The 18,528-nt window shown below is 36.0% G+C and overlaps 1 protein-coding gene across 2 annotated transcripts in view; it reads right to left on the reverse strand.

Annotated features, from left to right (window-relative positions):
* MCTP1 (multiple C2 and transmembrane domain containing 1) overlaps positions 1–18,528 on the reverse strand; it is a 473,957-nt gene that overhangs the window by 420,940 nt on the left and 34,489 nt on the right. The gene's annotated exons all lie outside the window — the stretch shown is intronic.

Below are 18,528 nucleotides of genomic sequence, written 5' to 3' on the forward strand. Positions count from 1 at the left end.
TGGTCCTCAATACATCCCATGCCCTCATGCATTTCACATTTCCCCATCTCCCCATCTCCCCAAAGGCAGTCCTGGGTCCTTTCATCATCGTGCTGCATTTCTTTTTCTCCCCCAAATAAAGCTCCACTAATGTGTTATGTGATAAAACACTGGAAGTTTGCATCCACTCACCGACTAATCCTTATGGCCTCACCTTTCCAAGGGCCCTGACACAGACACAGGCATGAGCTAGTACAGACAATATTCAAACCCACTTATGGAGAGTCTCCTAAATTAGCCAGAATTCCAAACAAGTCTTTTCTTTCTAAATGTCTTTATTCCTATTACAAAGGGGACTTTTGCAATACAAAACCAAAATCAAGCAAAACACGACCCTGATGAGGGCATTTCTTTTGAAACTTGCTTAGGTCTGCCCACATTCATTCTTCTCCTCGGGCAGTGGTGGCAAAGCCTTCTCTTGTAACTAGGACTTGCTTTGCAGCATTCCTGGACTCACTCTGATGAACCACTGAATGTCAAGTTCACATTAGGTAACTCTCATCTGACAGATCAAGAAGGCAATTCTAATATCAGTGGTAATGCCAAGAGTCTCACTATAAGGAAGGGGGCTCATAATCATGGTTTTGTGGTCTTTTTACTAAATACACTTCTAATTGGCCCCTATAGCACTTTCTGATTTTCCCAATAAAAATGTGGGAAATACACTTACATCCCTCCTAACTCATGTTATTAGAGCTTCCATGTTTGGATATATTGCGATAATTAATTAGACTAATAAGTAAATAACAGCAAATTAAGACAGTCTGCATTTACTTCAGAGATGACACAGCCTTTTATTCTTAAAGAGACTTCATTTTCAATCCTACAACTTTCAAACATGAATAATGATGCTTACCACAAAGGATAAGATGATTGAAATTTTACATTGTTATTTAAAAAGATATCAACAGCGCCTTCATTGTAGGGACATATGGCAATAGTATTCAAATATATTGCTAACTTTGTTAGGCATATCTGATAATACCAAGAAAGAGAAACCCAGATATGCCAGTGTAAGAAAATTTATTGAAATGATACTGTGGGTTTTCATGGAAGGAAAGGTGAAGTCAAGCCAAACTTCTGGAACTGGAAACTTCTTGTCTTTGGAATGATGCCTTCCCATTTGTGTCTCCCTACACTTTTTTTTTTTTTTTTTACTCAAAGCAGCTTCTTCTGCTTATTCCTGATTTACGGCCTCCTCTCCCCCTTATGACTTGGATTTGCTTGTCAGTGACCCCATTTCCACGTGGCCTGGTTTGTTTCCTGAGATTAAAAATTTTAAGACACTCAGAAACCCTTAGCTTAAATTCTCAAAATAAATACATGTATTTGGCTTCAATCATCTGCTATGAATGAGTGTCCTCTGACTTATGTGGTCTAGGAAAAAAGACATGTCTGAAGGACCAACACGGCAGCTTTGACTGACCCTTCAAAAGGCGCTATGGGCCATTACCAAGACTGTTGGTTAGTAAATGGGGGGTGGTGTATTCTGCAAATATATGAATATTTTCTATGTTCTGGGAAGGCAATAAAGTGTAAATTATCCTAAAAACTTGGAAAACTTAATGCAGCCTTGAAGGAGATGGGTTATAGAAATGAGAATGCATATTAAACAGCTATTTATGAAGGTTACATTTCATTGGTAATGGAAAAAATACAATAAAAAAAGAACTACCATCTTCAACACTCCAATTTTAAATTCTCATCTGCTCATGATATTTATTTTTAAATAAAGGAGGTTATACACTGAGAATTCCTTAACACGTTAACTAATATTAGCCTAGTTTTACCCGAAGAATTAAAAAACACAAAAACCTTTATACTACCTAAAGGGATAACAGTTTTGAAACAATTCTATATTTTCTTAATGTTTATGAACACAAATTAATATATTTCTTGATTTGATGAGCCAAGAGTCTACATTCTTTAAGTGAAATCACCAAAAAACTCTTTGATCTTTGTTTGGCATTTATTGTAACCATTTTTCATGATACTCTATGATAGATTCCTTTTCCAATGAAGTAAAATATATACTAAATGTTACCTAAGACATAGCCATGATTTTGTAAATGCCCTTGTATCAAAGTCCTTCCTATTCACAGATGTCTCTCTAAGTGTGGGTAGCACAATAGGAGACAGAGGTTGACAGGAATTCTGGCAATCATATGTCCATAGGAAGCCTGGGCTTTGGTCCAAGGAACTAGAGCTGGGAAAGTCATTCCCTGCCTTCCCAGAGAATTACTAAGAAACTACTGCATCCTGAAAGCTGTCCTTTTCCCATGCTACCCTTAGCAAGAATATCTTCCTGGCATTTTTCCTCTGATACTGTCTTCTGCTGGCATTTCTCCAGCTCAGAGAAGATGAAGGATCCTGAGCCTGACAGGTACCTGCTGGGATGGCCCCTACAGGGGTTTCTCCTAACCCGTTCCAAGGAAATTGCACAGATGCCAAAGCCCCTTCCACCATCACAGCACTCTCCGAAGCAGCCATTCACAAGAGACCCAGGTCACACACGCTGGGTAGTGAGACGGCAGGATTATAGATTCTTGTTATAAACACATTGTCGTACCCAAGAGAGAGATTACAGAGCTGCATTAAGCTGATGGCTGATCTGGCAGCAAACATGTACTTATTGTCCTTTCAATCTAAGCTATGCAACTGTTACCCCCCTGTCTTGCATGCCAAGTGTTTCAAAGCTTCATTTCCAAATTACTATCATTAGCAAAGCACAAGAGTACAGCCAGTATCATCTCTCCTGATGCTAGCCCTGGAAGAAAAAGATGAAATAAAAAGAGAAAGTCAACTCTTTTTCAGTGCACATTCTTAGTAACTACCCCAGGGGTAGCAGATGCATAAGGTTGTACATAACCCTAGTGGAATCCACAATTGAAAGCATGCACAATAAAGCTTTCAAAAAGCAACAAGACAGATTTGCTTTCAAATAAGGCCTCAGATGTGTGATCACTGATGCCATTGCAAACTTTAGAAAACAGTTATTACTCATGCAATCTAGCATATTCATATTTCCTAGTATTGTTTTCAAATTCCTACCATTCACTGTAAATAGCTGTTCTTTCCTGGAACTTATCATTGACATTACTTTTTAAATTTGTTCATGGGTTTGCTTTCATCAGGGTTCTCAAGATTTTTCTTCCCTTAAAGGATGTCAAAATTTATCATATCTAAATTTAGAAAGATAATAGGATAGGTATACCCTCTTCCCAGAGCACTTTATATAATTATACTGAGATTCAATCAGAACAACAACTGGAAATTGGGGATTTTACATTCTAACTATAGTCTATTTATTCTAATAAAGATGGGAGGAGGTGTTATTAGCACAGGTGGTCTTGGCTACAAATGCATTCTTCTGGCAAATGGAACATGAGTCCATATCTTTATTATAAAACTCCCATGACATCAGATAACATACACTGTTATTTCACTGGTATTGTCCCTGGTGAAATTTTCAGGCTTGATAATAACACTAGAGGCAAGATTTTACATAAAGACTTAGAAAAGCACTTACTAGCACACTAAATAATATTAATAAAATAAATATCTTTTGTATTAACCACCTTAGGTGAAGTGTTTTTATCTGACAATGTTTAGATTGATTGATGTGGTCTTGTTGTACCATTGAGACCCCAAAGTACATGTTGGAGTTAAAACCCAACTCGCTACCAAATGGTAGCACAAATGGAAAGAAGAGCCAGGACCCTGGACCTCCTAACATTAGATAATGCCTCCTGGCTTTCTCATTTCTCTGATTGTGCAAGATTGGCATGAGAAACTTGAAATATTTATGTTTGCTAGAAGTCTAGAGAAGTTCTACCTCTGGGCAAGATCAAGATACATTCCAAGGCTGAGTTTTAGACAAATGAACTAACTTGATGTCAGAAGAGAACAAGGATCCTAAAATGCTTCTAGGCCGCACAATAAGTTACACTGGATTGGGGCAGCAATGAGAGAAAAGTTGGGACAAAAAAGAGCTAGAGAAAGTAGCATTGCTTAGAACAAGTTGAAAGGAAACATCTGTACTTGATGGTTAGTCCATGGTGGCAGGGATTTGTGGTGTGTTTTGTTCAACACTCCATACCCAATTTGGGGATCCATAAGTTCAATGAATAAATGAATGAACTGACAGGGCTCTTGGATCTATATTTTTTGTTGTTTCTTATTTTTTTTTTTTTTACCTCTCACCCAAGGATATGTTTATCGATTCTTAAAGAGAGACGAAGGGGGGGAGAGAGAGAAAGATAGAAGAGACATCAATGTAAGACAGAAACATTGATCGATTGTCTCCCATACATGTCCCAACCAGGGACTTAACTCACAACCTAGGTGTATGTGCTCTGACCAAAGATCAAGCCTGCAAACTTTTGGTGTATGGAACAATGCTCTAACCAATGGAGTCACTCAGCCAAGGTTGCTCTTTGTTTCTTTAATCCAATATTCACAAAGAGAGGTCCTGGATATTATTGTAGGTGGTAATGGTACATTAAAAACTCTAAATCAGGGATTGACAGTGTTTTCCCATTTCAATTTTCTAATATCAAGAAGAAAAATTTCAGCTTGGTGTCAGAGGCCTTTAACATGTCTCTTTTCTTGTTTTAATAGAAGAAATGTATTATCGAGCACTGAGCCTCCCAATAACACCATCTAGCTAGAACTGTATACTTTGACTTGCATCCCTTGATTTATTTTTATAGTTACCACTTATTTTAGGAAAGGATACTAATTTTTCTGATTTATTATAGGAATATAAAATTTCCTTCAAAATAATTTATTTAAGTAACAAAATTGAGCTGATTTAAAAGAAAAACATAAGGTGAATAATAATGCTCATGTTTACATATGGCAAAAATCAGATGATGATACTCAAATGAATAAAATTTGAGAGGCTGTTTTAATTGCCTTGGACCTCACATGGGGCCTTATGTCTCACTGCTGTTCTAACAACAGAGACTTAATGTCAGCTGTCAGCTTTGAATGACTCTCACAGAGCCCTCTCAGTGTACTGAACAAGCCACAGGAGCAGAAGCCATTGCCTCCCCATTAGACACACCAACCTAAGTTAAAAGTCCATCAAACAAATCCACTTCAATTCCTCAGCCTCCTGGTGAACAACTAAAATGCAAATACAAAAACTCCACTTTCCAAAATTTGCCATAAATTTTATATCCATATTGAGAGAGATGCCTGTTAACTGCCCCCCTCATATTTATTCATTTGACTCTCTATTGTTAAGCTAATTAATAAATAAATACTAAGATAACTAACTAATGACCTGAAGAAGTAAAGGAAAATACAAAATTAGAAGTCAAGTATCAGCTAGAAATCCTATTAAACACCACATAATTTTTTTTGGATGAGCATAACTTTAATTCCATAATAAGCAACTGATAGATCTCAAACTAAATTCAGCAACAGCCTGCATTATCTAAATTGGGAGACCAAAGTTCTTGAACTAACTTGCAAAGGTGGTATGAGTTGCTAATAGATGACATTTAATTTCTGACATTCAAAACTAGAGATAAAAAAGGAGGTAAATGAGAGCTGAGGATCCTAATACACCTGTTAATGGCCTATATCTTTGGAGAGTCAATAAAAATATTGATTAATGACAGAAGAGATGAATGATATTATGTATTTAACCAAGTATAATCTGATTGCCACAGTACCTTATTTAAAAATTAAATAAAATAATAAACACATTCAGTAATCAAAATGGATTTTCATTTTCCCCATTTTGCAAAGGATTACTTGGTCTGTAGGTCTTTAAAAGCATGATATGTTGAAACTACCATAATTCAAAAGAAGAGAGACAATATGACAAATTTCTATAATCCTTAATTCATTTTACCTGATTCTTTTGTTTCTCCTTCTTCCTCTAACTTTTTTACTGGATTTTTGCCACTTTCCAATAATTAAGATTTTGATATTGGGGCTAAGAGAGAACTGGGGGAAAAAAAATAAAACATTCATCAATAACCCAATCATTGCCTACCCTTAGGTCATTATACAACCACCAGAAATTACTGTAACAACTTCCTAAATGGCTCAGAGCAACAAGAGTACCTAATAACAACCATGTCTAAGTTCTAGAATCACTGCAATATTTCTTTCCATTTAAATGAGTCATAATAATGTTGAAATGCTCTCTAACAGTAATTTTTTACCTCAGATGGATGCTATTTTTTAATACAATAACTTTGTAAATATACTTTGAGTTCTGTGGAAAAGTGATATGTAAATAAGGCATTATTGCCATAACATCTCCCTTAATGATCTAGAAGAGACAGTAAATACCAAGCTGATGAATTCACAGATGGTACTAAATTGAAAAGTGTTGCAAACATCAGTAAAGGCAAGAAAAATTATGCAACAAAAACCCTTAACATACTTTAAATAAAAGCAAAACATTTTTAACTCTATGGAAGAAAGTGACATTTTTTAGAGGACCAAAATATGCTGTCCAGCATAGATGCTACAACCAGCATGTAAAAACATGCAAGCCAGAATCATTTTCAACTCTTCAAAACCAACTAACATGTCAGCATGCTACGAAGGAGGACTGGCAGTTGCATATATATATATATATATATATATATATATATATATATATATATATATATATATAACTTGTAATAAATATGAGGGAAAAACCTATCATTACATTAGACAGGACCAATGAGAAGTTCAGATTTGCATGTTTGTAATTTTAGAAGAACATGAAGTTCCTTTAAGGAAGCTTATTCCAAGTAAACCTGCTTCATCCAAAGCATTTTTGTAAGCTTAAGTTGGTCTCCCATTTAGGCAGAGCCATCTGTCTGGGCATATTTCACATATGGACCATAACAGAAGTAATGTGTTTTAGGAAGCCTGTGCTAGGGGCTGCAGGTGACTTGGAGTTTGTCGTCTACTTCCCATGGTGACTAGTAGGGCACACTGAGACATTTCTGTGGTTAATAATACCCTCTGTAATAGTGGTGACAGAATAAAGTACACATTGACATCACCACTACCACCACCACACTTCCGTCTTCTACCTTCTAATCTGCACCTCTTGGAAAATTTTTAATATCAAAACATTTTAAAGTCAAAATATATTTATTCCCTCTTGGGCCTCAATACACCTGCTGGTTATTTTATTTGTTTTGGTGACAGACAATGGTTGCTGAATATGAGGCCTTGATGAACTCAGTCTTGGATCAATGAGGTCTGAAACATGAGGTCTTAATGCTAAACAGGCGTTTGATGTTGTTGCTGATCCAAGAAAACACCATTCAACTTTATTACCCCAAGGAATTTATTCACATAGGCAGTCATCTTACAAGTGATGAAAAAGAAAAATAATTTGATATATTTGTCAGGATTAACTTCAGTAACCCTGGAACCTAACTAAGGATGAAATCCAGTAGCTAAAAATAAGTTGATAAAACCAAATAGTTTGTTTCTCTCCATCCAAAAAAGAGGAAGAATGGAGGTCGTTAAGCCAGGTCTGAAATGGCATGCCATGGTGGCAGGCACTCAGGCTTTGTCTGCTTTGTTGCTTCACCATCTTCAGCATGCAACTGGCACCTCACAGTCCCAGATGGCTGCCTGCATCCTAAATGTCATCTCCACCTGCAGCCCCCTGGACAGGACTTAGTCACATGGCCATGTCCAGCAGCAAGCCAACAGGAAAGTAGGTCTTTATTCCAATAACCCATGTAGCAGGTAAAAATTAGGTGTTCTAGTGTGTCCATTACTGAATAAAAAGAGAGACTAGAATCTGGAGGACAGCTAGTTTTAATTAATAATCATATTTTAATATTCAAAGCTTTCTAATTTTAAAGATTATTTTAATATTAGTCCTTGGTTAATAAAATCAGCATTGATTCTCAACTCTTTATTCAACATAGTTTCTTTGAGCTTGGTATCTGAATACAATTTCCTAGTTTTTCAACTTTAAGAATTCAGCTTCATGGTTTTATAATTTGTTGTGCCACAGGGATTTCTCTACTTATACTATTACAAAATGCAAGCCAAAATGAAAAACCTCATGAAATAATAAAAGGTAAAACTTTAAGATTTCCCTACAAAGGCCTTTACTTTTTAAAAAAATTAGAATTTTAGGACCAGTTAAAAATCATCACTTTAGTAAGAACCATTTTCAATATTTTACCCACAAGTTTCATGTATATCTCTTCATATTTTTAAAATATATAATTAATATACATTCATTATGCTCTTTTTGTATAGCAATCACATTATAGAAATCACTGTTCATTTAGCCCCCCTTTATGGGGGAGTGAGCCAGGTATTTTTTGTGTAACGAGTGGCTCACTGTTGGTGATAACAGTTAACCCGGGGCATTAATAATTGTATTAGTTATTATTTAATTATTAATGATGATTCCACAACACTTTCTTGCATGCTTCTAGAAAATGAAAAATTACTACATTAATAGAAAGCCTAAATTCAGAAAAATTAATTAACTAGGGGAGTTACATGAAAGGAATATCAAATACTGCAAAACTCAAAGGGATTTTCTTCAGGTATAATAGCAGAAAATTACAATTCCTCATCAAAGCTAACCTGAGCCTATTTCTAAACTTCAGTATTCAAGTCTCTAAGTCATGACCACCAATATTTTGCCTAGAAACTATGTATCTGTATGTTTTTAGAGATTATACCAAACATTTATGATCAGCTTTCCTAGAGACTTTTTGTTTTTCCTAGCTGTTTTCATAGTGAAAAATGGAAACATTTCTAAGAAACATATCTGAATAGCAGAAAATCATGTGTAAACCTTGATAAATACAGTACAAATAGAGAAAATTGATCTTTGGCATCATGAGAAATGTCAATGGTTCTGTTGATAAGGATCAGGATGAATTGGAACTCCCATACACTGCTGGTGGGAACGTAAAATGGTAAAACAACTTCGGAATATAGTTTAGCAATTTCTTAAAAAGTTAAATACACACTTACTGTATAATTCAGCCATTCCACTCCTATGCATTTAACCAAGAGTCTATATAAAGCATGTATATACAAAGATGTATACTGGAGTGTTCCCAGTAGCATTATTTATAATAGCCAAAACCTAGACACAATGCAAATATCCATCAACAAGTGGATGAATAAACAACTTGTTGTATATCCATACAACAGAATACTATTACAATAAAAAGAAATAACTAATTGATAATGCAACATGGAGGAATCTCAAATAATAAAGCTGAGTGAAAGAATCTAAACAACAAAAGCAAAAACAATTTTTAAAAAGTCTCCTTGGCAGTCAATAAACATGTAAGTAGCTATTAGGTAAAACCCCAGAGTATTTATTAAAAATTCAAACACTTCTACCACACACTCTGTGGTTATTTCATATAAACATGCCAAATAAACTGGTCAGTTTTCTAACAATAGCCTCCAGCCCTGAAGAAAAAAAAGAGTATAAACTGAACATGATTTCTCATAAGCTGTAAAGCAGTCCAGGGTCTAACCCAAAGTTAGATATAGTTCTTACGTGACTGACCCACTTTTATATTCTCCAAACCCTAGAAATACAACTCATCATTTGACACTGATATTGCAATTAGATTCAAAACTGGATAAACACATTAACTTTTTGTTTAAATATATTTTTGCCTCCCTTTTTGAGACTTCCAATCACAGGGGGGTTTGACTTAATCCACAAGGCTAAATGGGGCCATGTTTCAGCCCCATCTCTTTACTCAATTTGTAGCTGCCCCAGAATCTTATGAGCTTGTTAAACATGCAGACATACAAGTGCCACTCCAGACAACTACGGCAAGCAGAATTCTAAGATGTCCCTCATGATATGCATCCTCTAATGTTACTCCACTCTGCCAGCTCAGAACCTGCTCTTTCAGCACACCATGCTTGTAGATGCTGAGCTGATGTGAAAAAGATAACTGACACATGGATCTGAATACTCACACTGATACAATCAATACATTCTCGGCAACAGGCAAATATATGATGGGCCATGCCATACAACAAATGTAGCTGAAGAAGCATGAAATCAAAACAAGGAGAACTCACTGATGATTCAAAACTTCAGAGGCATAAACATCCATCGTCATGGTGGGGAAGTCACAAGAAATGACATTTTCAGCAAGCCTTCTTGACTAGTTTTCAGCCAGGTCCCTCCAAAATTTCTTTCTAGACTCTACCTATCTTCATGTAGGTTTCAGTCTGGTATATATATGTTACCTTCTAATTGGTATATTATTTATCTTTAAGTATGTTAATTCTTCAATTAGTTTATAGTTAACTCTTACTAAATCTCAGAGAGCCATTCTGATATTTCCATCTCTCTGATTTTTGTTGATTTTATACTTCCCCTTGGGGGCCAGCATTGTCTCCAAGTTTTTGCATAATGCCTCATTGTTATCCCATGGATGCCTCCTAAATATCACGAAAAATTACACTCATGCTAAACTAATATATTCATGTCAAAATTTCTTTGCTAAATCCATGTTCCAGAGAAGTTGAACTGCACATACATATAACACACCCAGGTAAAGAACTTCAATCACAATCCTTTTGACCGCGCAATCCCACATCAGGAAATATATATAAAGGAGCCCAAAACACTAATAGGAAAGAACATAAGCACCCCTATGTGCATTGCAGTATTATTTACAATCACCAAGGAATGGAAGCAGTCCAAGTGTACATCAGTAGATGAGTGGATAAAACAAGTATGGGACATTTACACAATGGAATACTACTTGGCCATAAAAAAGAAAATTTTACCCTTTGCAGTAGTATAGATGGACCTGGAGGACATTATGTTGAGTGAGATAAGCCAGTCAGAGAAAGACAAATACCATATGACTTCACTCATATGTGGAATCTAATGAACAAACTGAACTAACAAGGAAAATAGAGACAGACTCATAGATAGAGAGAGCAGGATGACAGCTAAGGGCAGGGAAGGGTAATGTAGGGGGTGGAGGAATTGAGCAAAAAGGAAAAAGGGCTCATGAACATGGGCAACAGTGTAGTGCTTGCTGGGGGGAGGGCAGTATAAGGGGACTAAAGGATAATGGAAAAATACAGTCAAGATTAAATTTAAAAAGAGAGAATATGTGACAAGAAATCCTGGAACTGTCTGTGACCACTATTGCCTTAACACTCCTACATCCTTTCAATTAGTCCTTAAGAAGAGTCCCATTATCACCCCAAGTACATTAATCACATAATCCCTGAACTACTGCAGATTTCTCAGCCCTCCCTACCCAACCTCTCCTCCGTAGTGCCCCCAGCACACACAGGCAGGCATGCCACAGCTGCACAGGCACACATGGAAAGTCTTGCCCAGCATAATCTCAATATCCTTGTATTCCCTGAGAGAGATTAGTGAAGCCTATCTAATTTCAATCTACAGGGAGCAATGACAAGACTTTCTATCTTTGAGGGCACTTATGAAAACTTCTTGGCTGTAATGATACATGCGCTTATGCACCTAAATGTACCACTGCCCCCCCCAAACACAGGTGTCTCCAAAAGAAGAGGAAAATTTGTCTCCAAGTCTCACTGTTATACAACATAAGATTTGGTATCCTAAAAGGAACATTAAAAAATGCCATTGAGCCCTCCAGTGGCAAACTTATGAAAATGTTATGATACACATTCAAACACTCTGGAGAATTCTCTTGAAGACAGATGGAAACAGCATAGATCAAATTAAGTCAGATAAGGGGATTAGAATTTTCAAGTTCGCAGACTCTGGTTAAGTACAATCAGCCCAATGTACAAATAATGACCATTGTCCAAGCATTCCATTTTTAGGAAAAATCTCTTCAGGTAATGCCTGTAATAGAAAAAAAAAGTCCTCTTAAATTTATTTACTGCATGTTGAAGTTTTATTTTATAGCTGTAGGTTTTCATAAACAGTTTAATCACAACTATTGTCACAAGACATATCTGGTGAATCTATTTCTGGGTTTGAATTATAAGACTTGTGAAAATAAAACATAAAATGCAAACATTATTCACACTAATAGACCTTTAATCAAAGATTGAATGTCTTAATTCAGAGATCATTTGGCTTGGGTTAAAGAGGTTCTGTGAATTTTCTAATTATTTTTTCTTGCCATAGGCATTTTCCTGCATTTAGTTATAGATGTGGGTACATGTTACAATGTTATTCTTTGCTTTTCTAATTTCTAAAGGACTAAATGGGTAGAAAAAGGCAAAGGGCACTTGCTTTCAATGGCTGATGAAGATAGATGGCCTCCTAGAAGGCTCCTGACACTTGGTTACACCCTATCTCTCTCCTCATTGCAGTCCCCAAGTGAGGAGCCCAATTTATTGAATAGTTTGGTCACAAGCTTATAGTCTCCCTTCTACTTCATTCTGTTGCCCATTCAATCATGCATTTACTCATTCACAACTCCTCCAGCAAATATTTATTGGGTGCCATAAGTTTCAGTCCTCATGAAGTGTACACTCTTCATGAAGTGAAGACTCCAAGGAGTGTAGACTCATTAATCATATATTTACAAACAAGCTACAAGAAGATTTACAAACAAGCTACAAGAAGGAAAATCACTAGGAGCCTTGAGATTATGTAACAACATAAACAATGTAGTCTGAGAGATGGTCGGGGAAGACCTCTTTTCTAAGAAAGTGATGTTTAAAAGATCTGAAAGAGCAGGCGCAGTTAGACACAGATGAATGGCAAGAGGAAGGCAATTACATGAGAAGGTCTGTATGTGCCAAGATCCTGAGGCAGGAGAGGGTCACCTATGCCATGATCTCAGGGTCCCACAGGAGAAGGAGCTGGAATCTTCCCTGGATTGTTCTATCAGCCTCCTTATGGTCTTTACTTACACTGTGGTCTTTATCACAGTCTATTCCCACCACCCAACATCCATAATAATTTCTTTAAAAACTAAGTAATTGCTTAATCATGTCATTACTTTGCTCAGACCCTTCAACAGTTCACATTTCATACAGAAAAAACCCCAAGTGCTCACAAAGAACTATAAAGCCCCACATGATGTGGCCCCATGTTGTCTCTGTGATCTCCCCTCCTTTCACGCCCCCCACCCCACATTCACCCGTCCCAGACACTTTGGCCTCCTGCATGCTCCTAGTTTGCCCCAGACACAGTCCCAGGCCAGGGCCTTTGCTCTGGCTGTTCCCTCTGTCCTGCATATTTAGCCAAAAGGTTGAAGTCGATTTCAACATAACACAATTAATTTACAGACTGTAAGAATAACTTAGGAAACTTTGTTTTGTCAGATGTGTTAATATTATAATAATTATAATTTCATGTTAAAATTGTTTTATGATTTTTTCGCAGCTCTGATAGTCACTAGATTGCTCCTACTGTTTCTATGGTAATTTGCTTTACTAAGTAGAGATTTTGAGGTACATGAATTTTTCTACCACTTTCTTCTTCACACTTTGTATGTTATTTATTATGTCTGATTTAAAAAGATTTCTCATGGGTGTTGTTACACAATATTGTGCAGTTTTTCTTACTCATAATATTGAGTCCTGAAGTTTTCTACAAAGATTAGAATTCTATAAAGCTTAGAAATATAATATGATTTCATCTAATTCTTATTTCATATCTTATGATTTAAATGTTTATAATGTATATATAAATTGAATAATTTTTATAAAATTTATTTTTTGAAAATATATAATATTCTTCATAAAGTGATCTAACTAATTCATCTCTTAGTTTTGTGCTATTTGCCTATCTATTCCTCTATTTATTTAATTATTTGGAATTCAACAATTAATATAAAGAGCACATAAAGAGTACTGCCATAAACTCAGAAAATATTTTAATTAGCCAAATAGCTGAGGCGGGTTGCCCCCAACGCCCTCGGCTCAGTGGAAACTCACTGGCCAGCAGTGGTCTCAGGATCATGGATGAGAGACAATAAGTAACCCAAACACTGTATTTCATCTGGGAGGAGGAAAGGTGGCTGATCTCTCTAGGGGAGAAAAGTCCCACTAATGCCTTCCAAGCTCCTTTTATTGAGAAGGGTACCCAGGGTATACAGTCAGGATACACAAATCATCAATCAATTTCAAATGCTTGTATTACTGTTAACAATCACTGGTTACTAATAACAATGTAAGGAACACAGTGAGCCTCCTGGGTCACAGTCCACTAGGCATCCTGGCACTGTATGGACATCAAGTGAATACATCTTCTGGGGACTTGATGTTACACAGGGTCTATAGCTAACTTAAGAGAGGAGAAAAACAGAGCAAGTGTCAGAGCAGAATATTCATTCTTTAAATCCAATTCCCACAGGGATGCTCTGAATGGGCTTTCGGGTCATGTACGTCTCCAGCCTTCCTGGTCTTCCGGTCAAGACTTATAGGCCTTGTTGGGGGAAGGGGGCTAGCTTGCGGCTGGGCTACAATTCCTGAAACCATGCAGGGGGTCCCCACAAATAGCTACTATGTATTACTGTCCCTCATATTTCCTAAGCCCTATCCATGTGAGAAATGTGCTTAAAAATACTAACATCAGCCTTTCCACACAAAGTTCTTTCTCATGTCTCAGAATGGCAGCTGCTTTGCAGGACAGTGTGATATTTGCAACTCATCTTTTCACAGTCTCCAAAATAAGGACAATGCCATTGCTTTTAGAATATTAAGAAGCCTGCAAAGGAAGATAACTGTACAATCCACTTCCTCATTTCTTTATACCCCAGTACTCTAAAGAACATGTAGCCTAGCAAGAGTTCTATGAATTCACAACAGTCAGAACTCTTAAAAATAGATCTGGATGATCTGGCACATCAGGCCTACACTACGCCCAGGGCATCATCCTTCTCGAGCTTGCAGAATCACAAGTCAATATTTTAGATGGAAGAAAGCATTTCAAAAAATACATCAGCAAGTTTACCACATTTTATGACATGCTACTTTTTAATTTGCTCAAAGTTCTTCCTCATAACACAGGACCCTTGTCGACTTCTGAAGTTATTGTCCCCCAGTTTAAATCCCTGAGAAATTTTAAATCCTTCATATTGTAGTAGCTGTAAAACTCCATTTACACTGGCACTATAGTCTATTTCTACCTGGCAGCAACATTCCTCAGACACTTACATGCTACTGTATAGAAATGAGTCATTTCCTCTCCTGGAGGAGACTTAAAGCACAACCATGTGAAACAAAATAGTCCAGGGTAGGTAGAAAGGGACATACTTACCAGAACAAAAAACAAACAAAGAACCAGAGAAACAATGAACCATAGCCTCTCACTTAGTGAAAATAGGTAGAGAATATAAAATACAAACTGAGTATAAGGTTTAATGAACATTAATACTTTTGTGAATCAAGATGACTCTGCAAAAGGCTTAGTGTGAAAAAAAATCCACAGAAAATTGCTATGATACAGGGTGGGGCAAAAGTAGGTTTACAGTTGTTTGTACGGAAAATACTACACTAAGTTAATAAATAATAATACAATAATAAACTGTGTTTTGCATACAACTGTAAACCTACTTCTGCCCTACCCTGTATTCCATTCAAATAAATAACCCTTATTCACTTAAAACACAACTCTAGCAAGTTTCAACTAAGAAATGAGCAAATCCATCTCTAACCAACAAAAACTAGATATTTCTAATTTGTTGTCACTCTTTCCCTTTTTTTCCCCATTTACTTCCTGTGAGGTTAATTTTTAAAAATAAAGGAAAAGTGCTACGCAAGCTCAGTCATCTGGAAACTTAATTGTGATTCTGAAAATTTTCTAATGGCTATAATCATTTAAAGCCAGTTTATTTAATCAGTCCCTAAATTATTGAATTGTGAGAAACAGTAAGAAGATATTCCACTGGAAGCAGTAATGTTTCATAATTCTGATCTTATTTGTAATAGCGCAAAGTTGGAAATAACCCAAATATTCATTGACAGGTGAATGGAAAGACAACTTGAAGTGTATCCATACAATGGATATACTCAGCAACGCCTGAAAGAACATGGATAAATCTCAAAATCTTGATACTGAATAAAAATCTAGCCCTCCCAAATATACGTACTAGATACTCTATTTATATAAAATTCTAGAAAATGCAAACTCAATCTACAATAGCACAGATCAGTGACAGCCTAGGGAAGGAAAATGAAAGGCAGGATGGATTAAAAAGTAGTACAAGGGAACCTTCTGAATCCACAGAAGTATATATATATATATTACATTATATATATATATATAATCTAGATTATAATGAAAATTTTACAGATGTCTACAAATTTCAAAATTCATCAAATTGTACACTTTTTAACATGTGAAATTTATTACATGGTAATTATTCTGAAATAAATAAATCTTTAAAAAAAAAATCTATGTCCTCATAAAATGCCACTCCCACAAAGAAATCATTCAAGTTCCTGTCAAATTTAAAACTTCCAGGGGCTCTGATTCAAGTCAGCAACATAAGAGAATCCTGAACTCACCTCCTCCCACAAACACACCAAATCTACAGCTACATGTGGAACAACTTCTCTAGGGAAACAAAAACAGAAAGCCTCCATACTGGCTGCATGACTCCTACACATGAGGCAAATGGGAGAAGGTCCACAATGGGAAGGTCAGGATAGATTAGGACACAATATGGCCAAAAATTGCGAGAACAGGGAAGTTTGGCGTTATTAGACATTAACCTCTGGATGATGTAGTAATGAAGGACTGGGAAAATAATAAAATTCTGAATGATAAGAAAAGAAGAGACTGAAAACAGAAAAAAGAAAGCAGAAGCTATAAAATGGGAATAAATATAAGCAGCCACTGTTTCCAAACCCAGAGCAACATGTGGCATACATCTCTGGCCCTGGAAAGAAGGAAAATAGAAAAGCAAGTCCAAGATTGGACTGGGGTAGCACTTTACCTATATTTAGTTATTTAATCCTCATAACAATCTTAATAACAACAGGAGTAATAAGTACTACTGTTATCTGCAATTAACAGATAAGGACACGGAGGTGCAAAAAAATTCAGAAGCTTGCCCCAAATCACATATCTATTAGGTACTGGGGAAATATAATTAAAAACAAAATCTACCCCCAATATAAAAAACTTCCCCTTTACAGAGTTAGAAGAGAAAAAAAAAAGCTTTATTATTGAATAAGCATCAAACCAGAATGTGATGTGCTTCACAGGCAACCAACTAAGACTCTGAAAGACAGAAAAAATTTTACCCTTTTTATAAAGTCAAATACAAACCATTACGAAGACAAGAAAAAAAAATAGTCCTCAAGTAAGAGGACTTGGTGCCCCATTTGTCACACATGGGTCAGCCTAAATTCACAGGGTAATTTGGGTGATAGTTTGTGTTAGCTCATTGACTTTATGCAGAGGAAATATAAATATCTCAATCTTTTTGACAGAAGCTAGTTTCAGGGCCAGGTACCCACCTAATTTAGGCCCCTCCCCTCTCACAGAAGCAGGGAGAGAGGGGTCCAGTCTTCCTCAATGGTTACATTTCAAAGAGATGGTTTCTAAGGATCTTGAGAAAGACATTCCTTGGTCTTAAAGTTGGTCAGAGCCTATGTAGAGTTTATAAAGATTTACACACATTTCAAGGAGACAGAGAAAGAACTTACAACTACAAAATTTCTAAAGTAAATGTTATAAGAAAAGGGATGAGGTAAAAGTCTCTTCCCTTATTTTTAAAGAGAATTAAACTTCTAATTCTTTATTTGTACTTGCCATTACTTACATAAGTAGTGGAACTGGGATCTGACCCTACAGTCTGGTCTGGGATCTGCACTTTCACACTTATCTTTCTTAGGAGTTCCATTTCTTTTTGTTCCCATATATAATTCTCACTTTTTTTCTGCCTTTAGTTTGATAAATAATAGATGTAAGAATCAAGCTTAAAATCATCAACATTGTGCCCTATATTGTCAATAGGATTGACTTAATTCCCAAAGATGAAACATTGTAGCAAATATAGCTCAATTCTACCAATAAACTGGCAATCTGCCCACCCAATGACGCATTAACAACCCTGGAAGAACAGATATGGTCATTTTATATTCATTCCAAATGATTATTTTTAAAAGTAGTTGTTTACCATGTAGCTACATTTATCGACATGTAAATCATTCAAGGAAAAAATACTTGGGGATCAGAAGGTTAAGAAAATACTTGAAAAATGAAAATCAGCAACTATTGCAATAAACATGGCAGATTATAAGGTAACTAGAAGAATATACAAGAGACCAAAATGACAGTGAGTACACATAAGACACAATTTTTAAGTCCACATAAATAAAATCACTGCTATTTTTAGAAATAAAACTTTATTTCTAAACTAGCACGTTTTATTCATATACTCTATTAGAATTTTTATCTGCATACTGTACAAGAACATTGCCAGGGGATAGGATAATTACTTTCCCAGAGTTCTTCTGATCAATATAAGTTTAATAAATCCACTCAGAACAAGAAAAAGGGGTAATGTATGACATGTACTAGTTCAA

This window comes from Furipterus horrens, unplaced genomic scaffold, assembly GCF_987537825.1.
Source record: "Furipterus horrens unplaced genomic scaffold, mFurHor1.1.pri manual_scaffold_5, whole genome shotgun sequence".
NCBI lineage: Eukaryota > Metazoa > Chordata > Mammalia > Chiroptera > Furipteridae > Furipterus > Furipterus horrens.